The sequence below is a fragment of the Gossypium arboreum genome, chromosome 2, assembly GCF_025698485.1.
Source record: "Gossypium arboreum isolate Shixiya-1 chromosome 2, ASM2569848v2, whole genome shotgun sequence".
Classification (NCBI taxonomy): Eukaryota; Viridiplantae; Streptophyta; class Magnoliopsida; order Malvales; family Malvaceae; genus Gossypium; species Gossypium arboreum.
This window is the reverse complement of record NC_069071.1, coordinates 105,727,816-105,736,985: the sequence shown is the minus strand read 5'-3', so window position 1 is coordinate 105,736,985 and position 9,170 is coordinate 105,727,816. Positions and strand designations below refer to the sequence as shown.

At 33.8% G+C, this 9,170-nt stretch overlaps 1 long non-coding RNA gene across 1 annotated transcript; it reads right to left on the bottom strand.

Moving 5' to 3' along the window:
- Nucleotides 1-4,460: 4,460 nt before the first annotated feature.
- On the bottom strand, nucleotides 4,461-5,688 carry LOC128283957 (uncharacterized). The gene is made up of 2 exons (XR_008274275.1): nucleotides 5,331-5,688; nucleotides 4,461-4,888 (listed from the first exon to the last, which is right to left on the bottom strand). It is a non-coding gene; the product is annotated as an uncharacterized LOC128283957 (long non-coding RNA).
- Between the last annotated feature and the right edge of the window lie 3,482 nt (nucleotides 5,689-9,170).

The window sequence follows — 9,170 nt, the reverse complement described above, 5'->3', positions numbered from 1 at the left end:
ATGGGATGTGTGCTTGGTCAACATGATGAATCAGGAAGAAAAGAAAAGGCGATATATTACCTCAGTAAGAAATTCACTGAGTGTGAGTTGAGATATTCGCCAATTGAAAAATTGTGTTGCGCTTTGGTTTGGACAGCATGAAGATTGAGGCAATATATGTTGTATCATACAACCTGGCTAATTTCAAAACTGGATCCTTTAAAGTATATGATGGAGTCAAATGCTTTGAACGGAAGAATGGCTAGGTGGCAAGTTTTGCTTTCTGAATTTGACATAATCTACACGAGTCAAAAGGAGATAAAGAGGAGTGCAATAGCAGATTTTCTAGCCAGCCGAGCCTAAGAAGATTATGAGCCCTTGAATTTTGACTTCCCCAATGAAGAGATAGTGTATGTAGCAGTTGCTAAAGAAGGCAATATAAAAGGGCACTTTTGGAAATTGAATTTTGACGGAGCCTCAAATGCTGTGGGTAATGGAGTTGGAGCAGTTCTAGTATCTCCAGATGGAGATCATTATCCATTCACATGTAAATTAGATTTTGATTGTACAAATAATAAGGCATAATATGAAGCATGTATCATGGGGCTCAGAGTAGCTATAGAACGCATGATCAAATTGTTGGAAGTATATGGAGATTTTGTATTGGTAATTTATCAACTTCGAGGTGAATGGGAAACAAGAGATTCTAAGCTAATCAATTATAGAAGGCTGGTGTTGGGGTTAGTTGAGGAGTTTGATGATATTACTTTCAATTATCTCCCGCGCGAAGAAAACCAGATGGCAGATGCTTTGGCTACTTTGGCTTCCATGATCAAAGTAAGCCGACAAGAGGATGTAAAACCTATTCAGATGAGTATTTATGAGGGCCCCGTCTTATTGTTATAATATAGAGGAAGAAGAAAGAGATGATCATCCTTGGTATCAAGATATATTACGATATGTGAGAAATCGTGAGTATCCAGATCAAGCCACAGAGAATGGCAAAAGAATGTTGAGAAGGCTCGTTTGCGATTGTGTTTTAGATGGAGAGATCTTATACAAAAGAAGGAAATATCAGGTACTTTTGAGATGTGTAGATGCCGTGGAGTCCAAGAAAATTTTGGAGGAAGTGCACGAAGGGGTTTGTGGAACGCACGCCAATGGGTTCACAATGGCCAGACAAATTATGCGGTTTGGATATTATTGGTCTACCATAGAAGGGGACTGCATCAATTATGCTAAGAAATGTCACAAATGTCAAATTTATGGTGATAAAATTCATGTACCTCATTCGCCCTTGCATGTTATGACTTCTCCATGGCCATTTTCCATGTGGGGCATGGATGTCATAGGGCCAATTTCACCTAAGGCTTCAAATGGGCATCGTTTCATTTTTGTGGTCATTGATTATTTTACTAAGTGGGTGGAAGCTGCTTCGTACGCCAATGTAACTAAATCGGCAGTCAGTAGATTCTTAAAGAAGGAAATTATATGTCGATACGAAATGCCTGAGAAAATCATATCTGATAATACATTGAATTTGAACAATAGTACAATAGCAGAGGTCTGTAGCCCGTTTAAAATCAGACATCATAACTCGTCACCATATCGTCCGAAGATGAATGGGACAGTGGAAGCAGCTAACAAAAATATCAAGAAGATTGTGGGGAAAATGACTGAAACTTACAAAGTTTGGCATGAAAAGTTGTAATTTGCTCTTTATGCTTATCGAACATCTGTCAGAACTTCTACTGGGGCAACACCGTTCTTATTGGTCTATGGAATAGAAGAAGTTCTGCCTATTGAAGTGGAGATACCTTCTCTTCGAGTTTTGGCAGAATTGAAATTAGATGAAGCAGAATGGATACAGTCTCGTTATGATCAATTGAACTTGATTGAGAAAAAGAGGCTAAAGGCTATTCAGCATGGACAGATGTATCAAAAAAGAATGATGTGGGCTTATGACAAAAAGGTTCTCCCAAGAGAGTTTCATGAGGGAGATTTGGTTTTGAAGAAGATTCTTCCCATACAAAAAGATTTCAGAGGTAAATAGATGCCGAATTGGGAGGGGCCCTATGTGGTAAAGAAAGCTTTCTCTGGTGGTGCGTTAATACTGGCTAAAATAGATGGAAGAAATTTATCTAATCCAGTGAACTCGGATGCAGTAAAAAAGTACTACACTTGAAAAGGGAGGGAAGCCAAAGTGAAAACCCGCAAAGGGCGCTTTAGGGCTTTAAGAAAAAAAAGAGAGGCTAAAGTAAAAACCTGCAAAGGGCGCTTTAGGACCAAATAAAATGGAAAGGGCCAAGGTGAAAACCCGCAAAGGGCACTTTGAGACCCAATAATAAAAAAAGAAAAAGAGAAAAAAGGAGAGGCCAAGGTGAAAACCCATAAAGGGCACCTTGTGACCAAAGGGGATTTGAGTTGAAAACCCGAAAAGGGCGGCTCAAATATGGATCCAAAGTGAGGAGGCTGTGATCTTGATATACTTGAATTAACCATGAAGGGAATATGTTGCATCTTGGGACATTGACAAAGCGCTTCTGATCTCTTAAACACATGTTGAGTTTGAATTAGGCTTCAAGAAGTTTGTACAGAGAAGCTCAGGTTGCGATAACATGGGTGCCTAGTCTTCATTTTCAGTAAATTGGTTATCTTTATCCTTTCTTTTTCAAGATATACATTCCTAAATTAATGGCCATTGTTGTTCTTTTGATAATTTACTTTAAATTCAAAATTAATTCCATTCTTGTTTATTATCACGATTTGATTGCAAGTATGTTGCATTGACATAATGATGAATGAACTAATGATGTTTTCACAATAGAAGTTTTGCATATTACTCTAGAAGTTTCTAGATAATGAATTTGAAGTAGAATAATTGTTTAGAATACGCTCAAGTTCAAGGATATATTTGGATAAATCACCTTTTTGAGATCTCTGTCCAAATGATAATAGAGAAAATAGGCAGGATATAGTATTGATGATGCAATTTTATTCTCGAGAAAAAAAAATGACGTTCATACAGAGAGCAGAAATGCACATTTGGCTATAGCACCTGAGAAGTGAGGTAGTAGATTAAATAAAGGGAAATTCAACTATGAGTTACAATGTCTTGTCTCAAAAATAGTAGTAAAAGGGACGTTGGAATTACAGTGGGGCAAGTTAGCCAGACGAGATAGGTTGTTTCTTTGGGATACTCCTTCAAGATGATGGTTGAGCAAATGCGTCAGTAACAGCATATTAATGAGCAACGAGTGACGATACCCTAATTTGTTAAAATGGAATCATCCTCATTTTTGCATATATTATTCATAACACATTTAGTTAGGTGCATTGGGTCGTTTCAATCATAGCATCCTAATTATTTGCGCATAAGCATGTGCATATAAAATGGAGTCTACAGGATAGGTCCCCTGGAGGGCAATGTAGCAACATTGGTAAAGATTAAAGATTTTATCTCCCTGAAGTTGCAGCGGAGTAGATCTTCACAGATGGTGAATATTATCTCCATGTATCGACAATGGAGCAGATTTTACTACCAAGCCTCATCTCTCTGAGGTAGCAAGGGAGCAGGTTGAAGAATGAGTTTTATCTTCCTGAGGTAGCAAGGAAGCGGACTGAGAATTGAAGATTTTATTTCCCTGAAGTTGCAGTGGAATAGATCCTCGCAGATGGAATCTTATCTTCATATATCGGCAATGGAGCAGATTTCACTACCAAGCCTCATCTCTCTGAGGTAGCAAGAGAGCAGGTTGAAGAATGAGTCTTATCTTCCTGAGGTAGCAAGGAAACGGACTGAGAATTGAAGATTTTATCTCCCTGAAGTTGCAGCGGAGCAGATCTTCACAGATGGTGAATCTTATCTCTATGTATCAGCAATGGAGCAGATTTTACTACCAAGCCTCATCTCTCCGAGGTAGCAAGGGAGCAGGTTGAAGAATGAGTCTTATCTTCCTGAGGTAGCAAGGAAGTAGACTGAGAATTGAAGATTTTATCTCCCTGAAGTTGTAGCGGAGCAGATCTTCACAGATGGTGAATCTTATCTCCATGTATCGACAATGGAGCAGATTTTACTAAGCCTTATCTCTCTAAAATAGCAGGAGAACAGGTTGAAAAATGAGTCTTATCTTCCTGAGGTTGCAAGGAAGCAAACTGAGAATTGAAGATTTTATCTCCCTGAAGTTGCAGCAGAGCAGATCTTCACAGATGGTGAATCTTATCTCCATGTATTGGCAATGGAGCAGATTTTACTACCAAGCCTCATCTCTCTGAGGTAGCAAAAGAGCAGGTTGAAGAATGAGTCTTATCTTCCTGAGGTAACAAGGAAGCAGACTGAGAACTGAAGATTTTGTCTCCTTGAAGTTGCAGCGGAGCAGATTGAAAATGGAATTTTATTTCCATGTATTGGCAATAGAGCAGATTTAATCTCATCTTCTTAAAAATGTTTGGAAAAGAGAAGCACTAAAAAGCCAAAAAGCTGAAACTCAACAAAACCGAGCAAAATCGGTTCTTTTGAAGTCTTTGCTCTATTTCCGTTACACGTCAATGAGCAAATAGGGGCAGTTGTAGATAACCAATTTTGCCCGGGCCCAATTAATTCATTTGCAAATAATAAACCCGAATAAATAAGTAAAATCCAAAGACTAAATAGTCCAGCAAAGTCCCTTTACAATGCATGTACCAAAATAATTCATAACCTAACAAATGTTAAAACCCAATTCTATAAACCTAGGCCCTAAATCTAGCCCAAACCCGAAAAAGCCCAAAAAAGAAAGGTATTCCAGCAACCAAGTATCTGGAACGTACTAGAACATTGCCAGGAAGTTGGGATTTACGAGCGAATTCCTCACATGGTTCCGTTTGAGCATGCTTCTCTCCGTTTCTCCGTACGACCATCGCTCCATACCTGCAAAAGAATGTACGAGAAGAAGTATTAACAGAATACAATAGATGACAGCTAAAATGTATTTTTATTTATTTATTTATTTTTTCCTTTGCAAATCCGACTATAAAAAGTCGAGAAATTGTATTTTGGACACAGACATTTTTTGTACACCTGTAGAAATATACGCAAGCGCGCATAGAGAATATAAAATCTTGATTAGAAAAGGTGATTTCAAATTTCATATTCTAGATCTAGTGTATTTTTTTTTCTTCTTCTCTCTTTGATTTATTTTTTTTTTTAAATCAATACCGATGAGAGCCCAAAAAACCTTGAAATACAGAGGCAAGGGCGAGGGATTGATTATTTACGAAATGATCTTTGAGCCATGGATTGTTTGCTCTGTTAAAAATCATGAGATTGGAATTTTATTTTCAAAAATAAAGGAAAATATAGAAAGAAATACTTATTGGATTCTTCAAGGTATGGGTAAGCTCCATCAATGGTGTAATTGGAGCGTTTGTTTGCATGCAGTTGGTCACCAAATGATGGTGATTCAACAGAGGCTTGCTAATAGAACCATGTTGTTTATTTTTAAGGGTTTTTGGCTTTCAAAAGGGAAGAAAATCGACTTAAGGAGAAGGAAAGGTTAAAGGAAGGCTTGGGGAGGGTTTCGAAAATGGCGCCGTTCCAAACAAAGAAGGTCCGCGCGTCAACCCGCTGGGTACCCGGATCCGCGCCTTCTTTGTTTAAATGGCATATTTGCACGTTAGATCCCCCCTTTGCATGAGTCTTCGATTTGTGTTCAGTTGGCTTATTTTTTATTTCGCAATTTAGCATGTTAATTTGTGCCTCTTTTCATTTTAATCCGCGGTTCAGAAAAGCGTTGTGGTGATGGGGTATTTTTAATACCAGTCCCTGCACATTTCATAGGCGTGACACATTGACCCTATTTTGCAATTGTTTTATTTGTAAATGGATTCTCTAATTTTAATTTTGTTACAATTAAATCTTGTCATCATTATTTTATTTACTGTACATACATCTTAGTTTTACAATCATTGGTTGTGAGATTTTGTATTATTTTGGTAGTTGAGCTTTGTAATCTTTCCCTTTTAGTCTGTCATTTTAATATTTAATGTTGTATTTGTAGCATTGTTTACTCTAGTTTATATATATATCATTGATTTCATGTTATTTTGTAATTTTTTTGTTGATGTTTTAGAAATTCATTGATTTAAGTGTCATTTAAATTATTAATAAATATATATTTTATATTTATATTTAATTTGTATCTATTATTAAGGCTTTGATATCTTTATATATAGATTTTAATAAACTTGTAATTAATTGTATTTCTTCATTTATGTATATAATTTATAATAAAATTAAGTTAACCTTATAATTCATATTTTAATTAAAAGTTATTTTGACATATAATTATTTCTAACATTTTTACATGTATATGGCATATTTTAATTTATTTTTACTATGGTATATGTTATTATTTTTCATATAAATTTTTGTAAATATATCTTCTTTTTAAAATTATTTATGTGTATAATATTTTAAGAACTCTTTTAAATCATATAATTTATTGTATTTCTTATTTTCCTCATGTTTTTTTCATATATATATATATATTTTGTTACTTATAATTCATATATTTACTTCATTTTATGCATCATTAATTTTATTTTTTATAATCAATATTTATTTGTATATAAAGGTTTCATAAATTGACTTTGTATATTATTTTATATCATATATTGTTATACTTTCATATTATATTATTTAAATCATTTTGTGAATTATTATTTTTGCATAAATTGTGTTTTAAATATTTTTGTATAATTTGATTTGAACTTTGAGATTTATAATAACTATTTCAATAAATATATATCCCAAGTTTTATGCAAATGTGTCCACTTATATATGTTATATAATTATTCATTTTGTTTCATACATATTTTTGTACATCATTTTACTTTGTGTTATGACTATGTACGATATTTTATATTAATTATTTATTATCCATGCTTAAAGATTTTGTTTTGATTGTTAAATAAGGTTATTTGTATTTTGAGTATATTGTTTCATGTGTTTTTTACAATGTATTAAATATTTCATCAATTTAAAAATGAGTAAACATGTTTTTAAGCGGATTTTTAAGTTTTTGTTATTCAAAATTTTGAAATAAGGCAATATGTAATGTTTGGGGAATTTGGGAGAATCATGCTCAATCGTATTGGGTATGACTTTCTCGGAAAACCAAATATTTAGGTAACCTCTTTTATAATTTTTAATTTTCCAAAAGTCGAAAATTGATCGCATCTTAAAGGTATAAGGGATCATATCCAATCGTACTGGGTATGAAACCGCATATCTTTGGAACGGGAGATTTTTATCACCAATTTGAGCTATTCAAACATTTTTTATATATTTCGGAAAATTTTTTCTTTTAATTTTTTCAAGGACAACTTCAAATCAATTTGGTACCAGTTTTTGGGCGTAATGAGGGTGCTAACCCTTCCTCATACGTAACCGACTCCCAAACCCGTTTTTTTCCTAAACCAAATTTACTTTTTTTTCATTAAATACAGCATTTTAATAGGTGATCCAATCACACCTAAATCAAAAGATTGGTGGCGACTCCACACTCGTTTTTTAAAGTCGATCCCCATTGCTTTCAAAATAAAAAAAGGGTTTCGACAATGTTAATTGTTGAAAATAAGTAAATTATGTACAAAAGTTACGAAATTGAACTGAGTATTTCGGAGGAACGGAACGCAGGAAATGAGTACGATCGTTCAGTAAAAAAGATGAATTGACGGTAAATTACCCAAGTAAACTGAGATTCAGCATTTTTTGTGAATTCTCGTGTTTGCTTTTCGTTTAGCTCTTATGAGCTTCCGTTAACTCATATGAATTTCAGTTAAGCTTTTTGGGGTTTCAGTTTAGCTCTGATGAGCTTTAGTTAGCCTTCAGGCTTCCGTTTAACACTTGTGTGCTTTAGTTAGCCTTCGGGCTTTCGTTTAGCACTTATGTGCTTCAGCTAGACTTCGGGCTTCAAATCACGATATACTCAAATCCGTAAGCTGTTCCTTGAATGGACAAATTGGTAAGTCATAAATGTAACGTGTGAAAAAAGAAATGTAAGTAATGTTATCTTTATTATTATTGAGCTCAATTAAGTAATTTTTTTTTTAAAATGAGATTATGACTTACATGATGAAAGTAACTTACTTGAAATGTCCATATGATTTGAATTTTGAAAAACTAATATTCGGTAAGATTTATTTTTCTATGCCTATGAGCTTACGAAGCTTTCATAAGCTTACTCTTGTGTGTTAAATGTTATTTGTAGATTGACGTGAAATCAGTGGATCGAATCAACACATCAGGGCACACTATCCAGATTACTTCGGTAAATTTTATTGTGCATTTTAAGGTTTATATGGCATGTATAGGGTTTAATTGAAAGGAAGTGAATGTGTTATAAACTTAGTTATCAACATTTTTTACTAAAACAGTTTTTGGATAGCAACAGTAGTCCAATTTTGAAAAATCACCAAAAATTGTGGAAATCGACTTAGAGGTTGAATATAATATGAAATTAAAGCCTATTGAGTCTAGTTTTACATAGAAGGAACGGTGTAAGAAAAAGAGTCTTATTTTATGAGATATTTGAATTTTTGTGAGATAGAGTTAGAATGATTTCGAAATCCCCTATTTTGATTTGGGAAAATTATTAAAAATGATATAAAAATAAATATGGGTTATAATTTATATGATTAAAATACTTAATGAGTCTATTTTCAAAAGAAACAAACGGGAATATCATTCGAATTCCGTATGAGGAGATAATTAATTTTTAGTAAAGAAAGGTCGAAGCTATCAAACAGCATAACAGGGGTAACTTTGAAGAATAAACTGTACTTATTAGCTAATCCAAAAATTCTGGAACTTTTATGGTAAGAAAATATGTGAGTATAGTTTTAGGGAAAATTAGAGGATCTTAATTTGGAGTTCTGTAGCTCCAGATATAAATAATTTAGTAACTATAACTTGAGAAGACAACTTGACTGGAATATGAGAAAATAGTGGAATTATGTGTAATTATTATGTAAACTTCGGTAACATCCTGTAACCCTGTTCTGGAGACGAATGTGTGTTAGGGGTGTTACAGTAATGTTATCGAATTTAATATTTTGGTAACTCATTTTTAAAATCACTAACGAAATATTCACGTGGTGTTTTGTCTTATCTACATAATATCAAATTTAGCCCTCTAATATCTACAAAT